Genomic DNA, 14,075 nt, shown 5'->3' on the forward strand with positions numbered 1-14,075 from the left:
CGTAAGAGGAATATTTTCAAGAGGATTTAGTCCCCAGGTATGCACAGAGTCCTCACAAAAATTCTTCTACAAGCAAATGAGTTGAGTTGAGTTATTCTTTTCTTGGTGAGGAAAAACCTTAGAAATTAACTGCCAGTAATTTATTTTAAATAAGGGAGGAAAAAATGATCTAATGCTTTAAGTTTTGAAATGCAGCACCTTAACAGGCCCTAAACAGTTTAGATTATAAAATCCAAGTGGTGCCTTGATGAGCTAATCATACTGTTGTTCCAATTCTAATGTCTGCCTTGAATGTCTCATGCCAATTAAACATCTTCTAATTCAGAAGATTGTGTTAAAGAGTGCTAAGATTCTCCTTGCTTCCCCCAAATCCTGGTACTGTAATGCTTGTAGATCCTCGAAGAGACAGAGATGTCTAGTCTCAACACTCAACACTGTAGTAACTTTTCCTCAGACCATCCTCTCAATAGTGTCCACATTCCTTTATGTTGTTTTGAACTATGGTGTCTGTAACAGCATCAAAAACAAACTGCACATGTTTTGGTGTTTATGACACAAGTGAAGTTGGTGTACATCTCTTTGGTATTTTTTTTTTTCTGTTCAGGTCTTTAAATTGTCTCTAAATGTAAGCAACTGCCTCTTATATTGGAACCTGTGTTTCTGGGCATCAGACTGTTAATAGATTCTTCTTTATTTTTTTTCCCTGAAGGGTTTTTTTTCTTATTAAGACAGGGAATGACTTAAGCGTCTGTAAACAACTGACTGTTAGAAATGCTATAAATACTTTCATATGTTGATGCATTTGGTTCATTTCCACAACGTCTGCCAGAACAAGGTCACACTCACTGAGTGCTACACAGGAGGTGATTGTTCTCACTCCCTCAAACCATCCCGATTTTTGTTCACCTATATCACACATTTTAAAGTATAGCTCTCTCTAGATTAAATGTGTCTTTACAATGCCTGTAGGCTTCACTCTTGTCCAAAGAATGTCTTGATGAGTGGGAATGCAGCTGGTTTGGGATAGTCTATCCAAATTACTTAGGTGATAAGAAATAGAATCATTGAGTTGATAGTCCATGGATCTGCTGAACCATGATTGCACACCATCTCACCATAACCGTGTATGGAGAGAGCATGAGTTCATTGTGCTAACAGATAAGCACTAAGGGAAACAAAAGAGCTAGGGACCCAGGCTTGCCTCTTCAATGTAAGGGATGTGCATAGCTTTTTCTCCTAGAAGACTGGGAATAGATGTGGTTAATAAGCTGGTGACCTTTACTGTCTGTCTATAGGGCCAGGCCTCACAGGAATCCCCCAGACTATTATGCTTATCTAAGACTTTCTCACCCTAAACTGTTATCTTGAGCATTGTTTCTCAGTAGTACCCATCTTTAAGGGAGATGTCACATGTTCTTTGTAGCTTGGTGACCTCTACACAATCTGTATGAGTGAGACCACCTCTGATCCTCTCCTGGGAACATATGCTGCCTTAAGCTTTATTTGTGCATATGTGGTTGAGATGATTGTTACCAGGAAACTTTTTTCCAAAGTTGTGCTATACTTAAATGCCTAAAAATAAACTACCCGGTGTTAGACTCTTTAGCTGGCTTTGGGGACCCTACTCCTCATACTGGATTGCCTTGTCTAGCTTAAATATGAGGGGAGGTACCTAGTCTTACTGTAACTCCATATGCCATGTTTGGTTGATATCCAAGGGAAACCTGCCCTTTTCTGAATAGAAATAGAGGAGCAGTGTAGGGGTGCATAAGGGAGGTGGGGGAATGGACTGGGAGAAGAGGAGGGGGTTAAAACTGTGGTCAGGATGTAAATAATAATAATAATCATAATAAATCATTTTTAAAATTGTAATAAAAAGAAAAAAGAAAGGTACCTGACCAGATTGCAGAAAAGCCTGAAATGATGAGATGATTCCTGACTAAGCAGGGCCTGTGCTTGTTCTTCAGTAAGGAACAGTGGCAGAAAGATGTGCTCCTAAAGCTGGGATAACAGGCTGAGGAAAGAGTCTAAAGCAAAAGGAGCATGGAGTTCTGAAAGTCTTACAGAAGCTTCCAGATAGAAGACACAAGCAAGTTAAAAAAGAAGCAGGACCTAGATTGCAAGGGTCCTGCCAGCCACATGTGGAACAGTGGCCTGTGTCTTGAGGAACTCAATGAATCGCTGGAATAAATCAAGCAGGAGTGATGAGAGGAGAGGGGAAATTATCATTTCTGTCTCCTGACTGATTATTATTCCTCAAGTTCAAGGGACTGTTGTACTGAAGACAGAGAGATCAAAGAAGAGAGTTCAAGAAAGGAATGATAAAAGCATAAAAGAATCATTCCCTCGTTTGAGTCTATCAAGAACATTTTGAAAGCATGTGATAAGTCCCATGAGAGTAAGGGAGACTACAGAGGATGGGTGTTAAATAAACAATGCAGAAGAAAATCAGAGAATATTAAGTGACTATAGACAAAGGAGGAGAATTTCTAAAAGGTTTTGAGATTGTGTTGGGTCTAACAGGAACCATCCTGGATTCATAGCACAATCACTGCTCCTAAAAGGAGCCAGAGGATGACAACACACAAAGAAGCTCAGCACTAAGTCCTGTGCTCTGGAAGGCCATTTTGTTGTTGTTGTTGTTGTTGTTTAGTTGATTGGTTTTGACCCTGACCAATTTTCATCTAAAGTACTATTTATCTAACAAATAGGAGTCTTTCTTTAGCATTTGAAAATTTTAATTGGAAAGTACTTGCATGTTGAACAAATTCAGCATTGGTAAGATAGTGTGGTGGGTGTTTGATTGTACTCTGTCTCTTAATAAATAGAAAAGTGACTTTGAGTAAGTGACCTGCCTGAAGCCATACACATAAGCAGTTGGTAGGGCTGGGATTCAAACCTATATACCAATCCCATTTCAAAGCCTATGACTTTTTAATTACTATCTCACTATATACCTATTGAGTAGAACCTCTTTTTTTTTTTTTTTTTTTTTTTTTTCGAGACAGGGTTTCTCTGTGTAGCTTTGTGCCTTTTCTGGAACTCACTTGGTAGCCCAGGCTGACCTCGAACTCACAGAGATCCGCCTGGCCCTGCCTCCGAGTGCTGGGATTAAAGGCGTGCACCACCACCACCACCACCACCACCACCACCACCACCCAGCTGAGTAAAACCTCTTAATTATTTATATTCTTTAGGTAAATATTATAAAAATGTTTGTTGGGAGAGCCCACATTATTTTAGATGTTGAAAGACTATGTTTGATTTGATAGATGGTTCTGGTGTGAATTTCCTGGGTAATTCAAAGATCTAGAACATAGATACATGACAACAGCAGTTTTTCGATGTGTGTAGGTAACCACACTACACTAAGTATTAAGCTACTTAATGAAGCAGCACCTTCAGTTTAATTTGGAGTTTTCTCTTTGTACCTGAAAGAAACTTACATAAGTAGCAGATGTCACAGGAGACTAAGAAGTCTCCCATGTCTCTGAGCTAATTTAAAGATGTGCAGACATTCCTAAGAATCTTATTTTGGAGGGGAGAGGGTTATCTGTGAGTGCAGGTAGAACAGACTCTCCTTAGAATCCCTCCAGAGGTGTTTGGTTTGTTTCAAATTTAGGATTTCATCATAAGAGCACTGCAGTATAGACTAATATGCAGTTACAGCAATCATCAAGGGACTTGATGACATATACATATGTATGTATGTATATTTGGAGTTTTCAAAAGATCTATTAATAACTCTTCAGGCACTTTTCTATTATTTTGTATTATATTTGCTATGATTTAATCAATAACTTATATAATTTAGTTATTATACCGGACTATTCTCTGTTGTAGGAGTTCTGTCATTTGGTCCAATGACCAATTGAATGGAGTGTTTTGGCCTGATGGGCTTGGTCTTCTCTGAAGATACGTGACCCCTTAAAAACTGTGGAGGAGGTATTCTGCTCTCTCTCTCTCTCTCTCTCTCTCTCTCTCTCTCTCTCTCTCTCTCTCTTTCAATCAGAGCAGGAGCGAGCAGTGGGGTAGCAGGGCTTGCAGTTTGGTTCCATCACCCTTGAGTGGAACAGCAAGCAGGATGGCAGCAGCTGAATCAGTGACAGCCTCTCAGCTCTGTTCTGTGTCGTGAGCGTACCTTACAGATTACATTCCTTAATAAACCTTACCTGGCCCCATACTTCTGTGTCCTGCTTTAATTCTCCAAGCCAAATGGCCACCATCTTCAGGAGTTTGACTGAACATGTTCACAAAAATTCCTAACATCTGGGCTTGTTGACTGTTGACATTCCATCATAGAAGAAAGGAGTTGGGAGGGTCACAAAACTCTCACCTGAGTATCCATCCAGGCAATCCCTCCCAACCAGTTGTATGCATTTCTGCCTTAACTATACACAGCCTCTAGAGCTCTAGGAGGGGCTATAGTACAATGTCTTAGAAGGACCAATAGAGGGAGCTCCACCTACAGAACCATTGGAAAGTCAGAATCCCTGCAGCGTGCAGATCTTCCAGAGTCCCTGTTGTAAATCCACCTATGTTCCTGCCCATAACCTCTCACCAATTGCTCTGTACATAAATGCAGTAAACTCTTTGCTTCCCTCAGGTGATCTTTGTTGGAATCAGACTTTGGTTTATTCTGGGGATCTTATGATGGGGGTTGTGTGAGTATTGCCTTGTCCCCTCCACCACCACTATTCCCAGAGAAAATTCTCACAGCCATACATTAAGAAATTGTTATACATTTTGGGACTGGAGATATAGCTTAGTGAAAACTTCTCCTGCAGAGGACTGAAGTTTGATACACAGAACCCATGTCAGGTGGCTCACAACTGCCTAAAACTCCAGCTCCAGGGGTATCCCGTGTCTCTTGGCCTCCACCTACACTCACATGCAGAAATATACACACATACACTTGATTAAAAATTACTTTTAAAAATTGTAAAAAGTAAGTATCAGTATGATTTTATTTGAAATCTTTATTGTTAGTTTCTATGCTGGCTAGTTTTATGTCAACTTGACACAAGTTAGAGTTATGTGAAAGAAAGGAACTTCAATTGAGAAAATGTCTTCATAAGATCTGACTGTAGGGCATTTTCTTAATTACTGATTGATGAGGGTGAGCCCAGTACATTGTGGGTGGTGCCATCCCTAGGTTGGTGGTCCTGGATTCTATAATAAAGCAGGCTGAGCAAGCCATGATAAGAAAGCCAGTAAGCAACACTCCTTTATGGCCTCTGCATCGGCTCCTGCCTCCAGGTTCCTGCCTTGTTTAAGTTCCTGTCATGACTTCTTTTGATGATGAACAGTGATATGGAAGTGTAAGCTGAATAAACCTTTTCCTCCCCAAGTTGCTTTGGTCATGGTGTTTTGTCATAGCAATAGTAACCCTAACTATGACAGTTATCCCTCTCATATTTCCTCCTCTGCCCTGCCCCCTTACCCCCCAATAGGTTACTACTTATGGAATTTTTAGTGAGTTCCCACAGATTCCCAAACATTACAGGCTATTGCCAATGCTCTTTGTAACACTCTGGAACTTGACAGTAAGACCCTATTGATGAGGATATCACATATTTGAATCAAAGTACATGGAAAAAACGCAAGCCAGTACTTACCTGTAAACTTCAAGCCTAGTAGATGGCTTTCATAGTGCTGGAAGATGCTATGCATACTAACAGAGGAAAAAGTAATCACCAGTCTTACCCAGCTGAGAATCCTAGAAGCTGCAACATAGGCTTGGCAAAACAGTCCTAGGGATGTAATAGTGGCACAAAGGTCATGAAAGTAACCAACCTGATACCTACATCACTGTGGCTAGACAGATTATAGGCCCTAGGGGAGAACCTAGTAGTAGTAGTAGTAGTAGTAGTAGTAGTAGTAGTAGTAGTAGTAGAAGAAGAAGAAGAAGAAGAAGAAGAAGGATTAGTAGTTGTAGTAGTATTAGTAGTCATAGTACTGATAGTAGTAGTAGTATAGATATAATATTAAATTGACTACTAATGATTTATGATTATCCCAAGAGACTAATGTATATCTAAACTCTCATAAGAAAAACTTCTATTTGTAGTATATAATGACCAACAGAGACCCTCAATTGCTCAAGGTGCAGAGAACAAGAGACTGTGTAATGCTCAGCCCAAAACAAAACATCTATATCATACCTCCTTATCCCAAGGTCTAGTGAGCCTAGGGATCACTATGAAAAGGGTCATAAAAATTGTAACAATCATAAGTGATGGATGACTACAGGAAAATAATTCTTCCCAAACATAGAAGGGTAATTCCACAAGTGAATTTATAGTGGTTATGAGAACATGTACAAAGCCTATATAAGCTCAAGCCAGAAAAAAAAATCCAAGCATGTAGAGGGGATCTAGAAACAAAAGCCCACCCCTAACTAAGGAATTATTGACAATTGATAGTGTCTGGGAGAGGAAGTATCTGTTTTCTATATGGGTGAGGCTCCTGGTGGCTTGACCGTGCCCCAGTGAAGAGCATGGTCACACATTCAAGAACACATGATCAGTATAAACTGTACTTGATGAGGAGAAAAAGCACATAAACTTGGGTAGGTGGGAATGGGATGGGGATGTATCTGGAAAGAGTGGAGGGAAGGTACAAAAATGATCAAAATACAATGTATAAAATTCTCAAAGAACTAAGAAAAATCTATTAAATAAAAATAGACTTTTGTTCATAAAACAGTAAGTAAAGTTTCCTCAATGGTTCAAATCAACTTCAAAGGGGAATGTAGGGAAACTGAAAGATTTTTGTGGTCACTAGAGTGTGTGGATAACTATTCTAGACAACTTCTTTGACAGCCAACATTTGTCTAGATGTTTAGTTTTAGTTCTAAAAACAGTCTCTTTGCAATTTGTCCTACCTCAGGCAACACATTACTTAAAATGTGTAGTGAAAAGAGAGAAGAAAGTTTAATAGCTTTAATTAAGTCTGAACAACTCTTCACATTCACACCAACTATGTGCATATGTTGAGGTTTACATTATCTCCTTTTTTCTGAGAGCTGCTCATTAATTGGAGAACAGACTTGTCCTAAATAATGTTTTGGCAATTTCACATTGCAGTGGTTAGTTTCTAAACACTAAAGAATTGTATTTTCAGTTGTCCTATGAAAACTATGCCAAAATGTACATTTTTCTCCAGTAAAATTTCACTTGTTTGCATCTTTACTAAGCTAAAAAGAAAAAAAAATGATATATTGGATGATTGCCACATGACTTTGGAACTATGTATTGTATATTGAAACAACTTTAAAACTCAGTAAAACTCAGTAATTGAACATACGGGTTAGTGAAAAATTCACGTGTTTTGCCAAAAGGCTACCCACAAATGAAAAACCTGTTTCTAGACACTAATTCATTGCTACAAACAATGGTTCAAGACTTCTATTTATTTGATAAATTATTGTGAAGCCTATCTTTATTTGTAGTTTTTGTGGTAAAATAGTTGGTAGTTCCAGCAAGGGAAGGAAGAGCTTTAAAAATGATCTTTTGCTATTCATACCTACATCAGCAATCAGTGTGAATAAAGTAGTGAGATGCAGATCTACCGAGTCATCAAAAAGTTGGAAGAGTCTTGAAAATAACAATGATATGTGTAGATTCTTACCTTCCATGTGTCAAAGTACCACAGGACTTACTGCTCAGGTAGAGTGGACTCCAGTTTCTCAGTATCCTGGGTATCATTTCTATAGATGGATATCTGCCTGTGGGGAGTGAAAGCACATTGAGAAGCAGGCAGGAGAAGAGAGTTGGGTCTTGAGTGGACAGGGATGCCATCCTGTCAGGAAAACCAGGTGACATGAAGCTAATGCATTCCAGAACACCAGGTCTTTTCAGAAGCCTACATTTGCCAAAATGTTCACAAGCAGAAGTGCAGCAATGATGGCAATGGGGAAGCTGGAGTCCCTGACTCTTGTACCTTGGCTACTCTTAGGATAGCTGTGCCTGGCAAAACTGGGACAATGACCATGAGTGTCATTAACGGAATGAAGTGGGGGACTGACACTTCATGCTTTGAACTCCACATTAACAGGGAATCAAAATCTTTTACATAATATGGTATGAAGAAAAAAATGTAAAAGGAACCAAACTACTAAACCAAAAAAAAAAAAAAAAAACCATGATGAGTAATGAAAGGATCACAAAAGAGCTATGACCTTGACTTTCTTTGATTCATTTTATGAAGGATAACGTTGGTTTCTCGTGTTTTTATGTTTTTCTACTATCACTTTCTTTCTCTTAGCCCTCATTTCTTAATTTTAGATTAAATGCTCTTTAAAATCCATGCCATGATTAGAGTTTGCTTTGTTTGTTTTGTTTATGTTTAGATTAAGGTATCAGTACAGCATCCTGAGGAATTTGCTGTGAGTCCAAAGAGAGATGAGTAAAACCAAATTTGTGGCAAGTGTCTTCAGCAGCTCAACAGCTCTCCATCCAGTAAAACTAAGTTTATTTTTGAACCTTCAGAGATATTTCAATATATAAACATCAACATTGGGTTGATAATTATATACCATCTGATGATGAAATTTTTGAAATAGAAAATCTGGGAGTCACATGAGTAAAACAGCCACAGAAAATGTGGAGTTCGAGTAGTCGGTTTAAGACTCACACACAGAGCTGCATATTTAAATTTCTATCAGCATCATAGCCAGCAAAACCAGGTCTCAACACACATGGCCAGTAACTATTTTAGAATGTCTTCATCATCCCTAGTCATCAGGGAAGTGTAAATTAAAATTACTTTGAGATACCATTTCAATGCATTCAGCATGACTGAGCTGAAAAATCTGAGCTGGGTGATGGTGATATACCCCTTTAACCCCAGCACTCAGGTGGCAGAGGCAGGCAGATTTCTGTGAATTCAAGGCCAGCCTGGTCTACTGAGTTCTAGGACAGCCAGAGTTTCAAAACACCAAAAGAAGAAGAGAAGGAGAAGGAGCAGAAGCAGAAGCAGCAGCAGCAGAGGAGGAAGAGAAGAAGGAGGAGGAGAGAGGAGAAGGAGAGAGGAGGAGAGAGGAGGAGGAAAGACAAGGAGGAGGAAGAGGAGGAGGAGAAAGAGGAGGAGGAGGAGGAGGAGGAGGAGGAGGAGGAGGAGGAGAAGAAGAAGAAGAAGAAGAAGAAGAAGAAGAAGAAGAAGAAGAAGAAGAAGAAGAAGAAGAAGAAGAAAAAGAAGAAGAAGAAATTAATATAGTCATTATGGAGATCAGTTTGGAAGGTCCTTCAAAACATAAAATACATACCTGCCAAATGATCATGTGTTCCACCCCCGAGAACATATATACCCAGAAAACTTCATATCCTACCATATAGATATTTGCACATACATGTTTCTTGTACCTTTGTTTATAGTAGCAAGGAAATGGAACTAACCTAAATATGCATCAACAAATGAATGGGTAATGAAAATGCGGTACCCATATAAACAGAATATTAATCAGTTATAAAGGAAATATGAAATCTGCAGGGAACTAGATGAACTTAGATTGTATTATATTATGCACAGTCACACAATCTTAGGGAAAAAAATCCCACACATTCTCCCTCATATGTAGATTCTACCTATACTGTATACTTATTTATATGTAAACCTGTAAGTGTGGGTACAGAATAACATTTAGAAAGAAAACCAAGAAGGGCTATTTGGTGATGAGAAAGAAAAAATGCAGGCAAAAGGACATATGAGTCTTCAAAGATCATATAAAGCTAATTGCTTCCCTAGTTGCAACTCTGTCATAGTTTTTTTTTTTTCTTTTTTTGTGGTAGATAAGTGCATAAAAATGTATTTGGCACTAAACGGCTTGAGAATGGCATTTTAATGTGCAGAAGTTCACTGCGATGCACAAAGTTTGGGACTGGGCAGTTGTTTGAGTGGCTTGCTTAATCTGGCTGTGTGGTATATTTTATTACAATGAAGTGATTTTTATAAAGCAAACAAAAGCCCACAACTTTCTCTGCTCTCCAACACACACAGAGTCTCTCCTTAGGGTTCGATGGTGATGATGTGGAGGAGCACTATGATTTAGAGAACTTTCAAAAATCAAACTCTTTGTCTCCACTTCCCAGAGAAGCTGGAGTCTTGAAAGTAGCAGGAGAAACTTGTTAGTGCCATGGCAGAACATTTAACATTAGAGGTCTTATCATACACCGACTATGCATCAGATGTGGTGATGGAGTCCCTAAAATCATGTGGACTTAGCAGAATTTTTGGCTTCTAATACTAGGTTTTGGAATAAGTTAAAAGAACACTCCAGCTTAAGCCTTGGCTCAACACCAACATTAAATTAAACAATATTTGATAAGAATGGGCACCCATCTCTGGCTTGGCTCATGTGATTGCTGAGTTTAGAATGTTCATAACTCCTCCCCTTTCTTAGTCTTGAAAATACCACTTTGCATGCCTGACATGGGTAGTGCTATCTAGCACAGAATAAGGTCTGACGTTTGCAAACTTGAATGCAAAGGAGTCAGGGCACAAATCAAGGGTTCTTGGTTTTCAAACATGCTGGTCTGGATACTGGCTTCATTCTGTCAGCTTGTGTCTATGTACTCAATATTAGTCAGGGATTTCCAAAGAAACAGAGGTAATGGGAGGTATCTGTCATCCACCTATTGTTCTATCTGTCTGTCTGTCTACATACCCATCCTGTATTGGTGAAATTATTAAGGCCACCCCACATAGTTAAAAGGGAGGTTTATTTTGTGGGGTAACTTGCAAATGAAGGGATAGGTAAGTTGTAGGGTCTGGCAAAGGTATGGCGCAGTCCAGCGGTGTTCTCTGGAGAACTCTGCTTGGTCTATCTCCAGTGTCCAGGGTCCAGGCACCAAAGGGCACCCTTGCATCACAATCCTGGGTCTTCAGCGTCCTCTCTCAACCCTGCCTTGTAGGTATGACCGTTAACAAAGCCTCAGTGGGGGTTGGAACTTCCAAGCCAAGGCTGGAATGGCTACCCACTACAATCCTGTTTAGTTTTTATTGTCACTTTGACATAACTTAGCATTACCTGGGAAAAGAAGCTGCAATTGAAAATTTGCCTCCATTAGTTTGACCTGTGGCTGTGCCTGTGAGACATTGTCTTGACCAATTATTTATGTGGAAAGGTGCTCCATAAATCCTAAATGGTCTTATACTAAAAACCCAGAGCCAGATATTAGGGTAAATGCTGAAAGGCCAGAGAGACAAAGGAACAAGCCATAGTCACTTCTTACCTTGCCAACTCCATGAATCCTCTGACTGGATGCCTCTGAGTCCTTAGCTGAAAGGGCCCTAGTTCCTATCTCCTCACATCTTATATTCCTTTCTCTGCCCAGTCATTTCACTTTCTATCTCAGCCTTCCAAGTGCTGGGATTAATGCCCTGTGTGCTTCCCAAATACTGGGATTTAAGGTGTGTCCACCACTGCCTGGCTGTTTTTTTGTTTGTTTGTTTGTTTGTTTGTTTTTCCTAGACTGAATCAATCTCAAGTAGTGGCCTTGAACTCACAGAAATCCAGATGGATCTTTGCCTCCCAAGTGCTAGGATTAAAGTTGTGTGCCACCACTGCCTGACCTCTATGTTTAACTCTGTGGCTGGCTCTGTCCTCTGATTTTCAGGCAAGCTTTATTTCTTAGATTACAAATATCACCACAGAAAGGCCCAGCCCACTGTGGGCATCACAATTTCTAGGTAAATAAGGTTGGACCATAGAAAATGGTTAGCTAAACATGAGCCAGTGATTGCTAGTATGTAGCCTTGTCTTCTGTTGCAGGTCTTGCTGTGAATTCTTTCCCCAACTTTCTTTGGTGATGAACAATGAATTGGAAGTGTGAGCAGGAACAATGAATTTTCCTTTCCTAAGTTACTTTTGGTTATGGTGTTCTATAAAAGCAGCAGAAAAACAAACTAGAATACTCTATGTATCTATTATCATTAGAATTGCCTTGCTAAAGATGAAAAAAACTCAAGAAATGCAACTGACCAAGAGAAAACTCAGAAAATTGTGGCTCATGTTTCTAGGGAGAAAAAGATTTCAAACATATGGAAGCAGGAAGTGATATTCTCTAGTTCTTAACTTGTTTCTGTTCTAGTAAGGCTCTCTGGAGACAGGACACATTCTACATGCTTTGGAAAGGCCATCTGCTTTGTATTGATCTACTGATTCAAATATTAATCTCACATAGAAATACTTTCCCATACATGCTCAGAATAATATATGTAAGACCCTGGTAACTCCAACAAGTTAACATATTTTTATGGGACTTAATCTCAGAGCACCTCAAATCCTATCTTTGTGTAAATAGGGCTAATTCTTCACTGGACTTGGGTTTTAATTGGAAGCAAGAATCTTGCCCCAGCATCCACACAGTAAGAGGGTCTCTATCAGTAGCTGCTATCCACTATATTGAGCTTCTTGTAGGTGTCAAGTTCCACAGTGACAGTACTTTGTTGTCACCTAACCCTTACATCAACCCTATGAAGTTTCTTAACCTCTGTTTTATGGTTGCATAAACTGGGGCTTAGTGAGTCATACCTCACCCCATAATTACACAGACAGAAAAACTCTTGAGCTAATATTTAAACCAGATGTTCTGGCCCCAGGGTGAGCTCTTCACTCTCATATTGTGCTAGATTTCCTCAAGCTATAAGGCACAGAAAATATATTAAAGTTAATTAGCCCCACCATTATGGCTTGACTTCTAGCATTACAATATCATTACTCTTTACTGTTTTTATTATAAATGTGAAATATTTCAGCTATGTTATTCATTAAGTAGATTTTCATGAGGTAGCCTGGAAACCTAACTGCCATTTATAACGTTGTTTTGAAATGTGCTCTGAATTTTGAACAACTAAGCTAAAAATAATTTTGAATGGTAATTCCAAGTTTGAAAATGTCTGCTTGTATTAGCAATATTGGTTTTCAGTTAACTAAAAATATTTAAAAGATTTTAAGAAACAATTTGCCCTTGGCTTTGTGTCCCAGGACTAGCCTGTAATAATGTGGACATAGAATCAAAAGTACTCACCCTCAGTACTCACTCAAGTAAAAAGATCTTCCAAATGTACACAGACTCTCTTGAGTTAAGGAAAACAAGCACAGATTTGTAAATTATGTCCTATATATGTGGAACAATTCAATTAGTCCCTGTGCACACTCACGGGCACCCTGGGTCTCCTCTATTCTTATTTCTACATAAAATCTGCCAATGGTTTGGATTTTTATTGTCCCACAAAAGTCTACCCATTAAAGATTTATTTTCCAGAATGACACCAATAAGAGATAGTATAATGGCAAAGGGTCTAGTAGAAGGTATTATGTTGGTGTGTCTTGAAGGGACTTGTGTTTCCCTACCTTTTTCTTAATTATCGTTTGTTTTTTCTGACCATGAGGTGAACCGTTTGCTTCTCCACACATGCCCATGTGGTCAAAGCAGAGGTGACCATCAGTCATGGACTGAGATAAAATAGACCTTTTTTCTTTACAAATTGACTGTCCATGTTTTTTGTCATAGTAACATGAGGCTCCTACTCACTGTGCCCTTCAGAGCAACATCACAGGTACTCAGATCTTGGTTATAAAAGAACCTCTTTTTTTTTTTTATTTCTAAATTGGTGAATTATGACAGGCCTAACCCTGTGCATTCTAAAGGTTTTAACATTACAAAACTACATGTTCTGCCAGTAAAATTCTAAAAAAGTATTTGTGGAATTGCTGTGAGTACTTACAGTAGCAAATTTAAATTAAACAAGTCCTGAGATTGGGAATTTCAAACATACATGAACATCCCGCACTGTTTTCTTGACTTTAAATGGAGTTATCTTCTTCCCATCATGGATTGAGCGTGGTGATAGGAAGTGGTTAGGTATAAAAATTCTTTGGAGTAAGCCAGCAAAAATGGCTCCGTAAAGCTGAGCTTTGTGGTTTCGCCACACATTCCCTCTAGGCATCATCACTATCTGAAAAAATGACAAGGATTAATCTTTGGTGACATTTGTTCTTATATATCAAACTATATCTGGTCTTTATTCTCCTTGTAAATGATAAATACATATATATAAACAAGTCTCTC

The 14,075-nt window shown here is 38.9% G+C and overlaps 1 pseudogene; it reads right to left on the reverse strand.

Moving 5' to 3' along the window:
- Positions 1-463: 463 nt before the first annotated feature.
- On the reverse strand, positions 464-1,147 carry LOC118584579 (annotated as a pseudogene).
- Positions 1,148-14,075: the final 12,928 nt, after the last annotated feature.

The sequence above is a fragment of the Onychomys torridus genome, chromosome 5 (genome assembly GCF_903995425.1).
Source record: "Onychomys torridus chromosome 5, mOncTor1.1, whole genome shotgun sequence".
Classification (NCBI taxonomy): domain Eukaryota; kingdom Metazoa; phylum Chordata; class Mammalia; order Rodentia; family Cricetidae; genus Onychomys; species Onychomys torridus.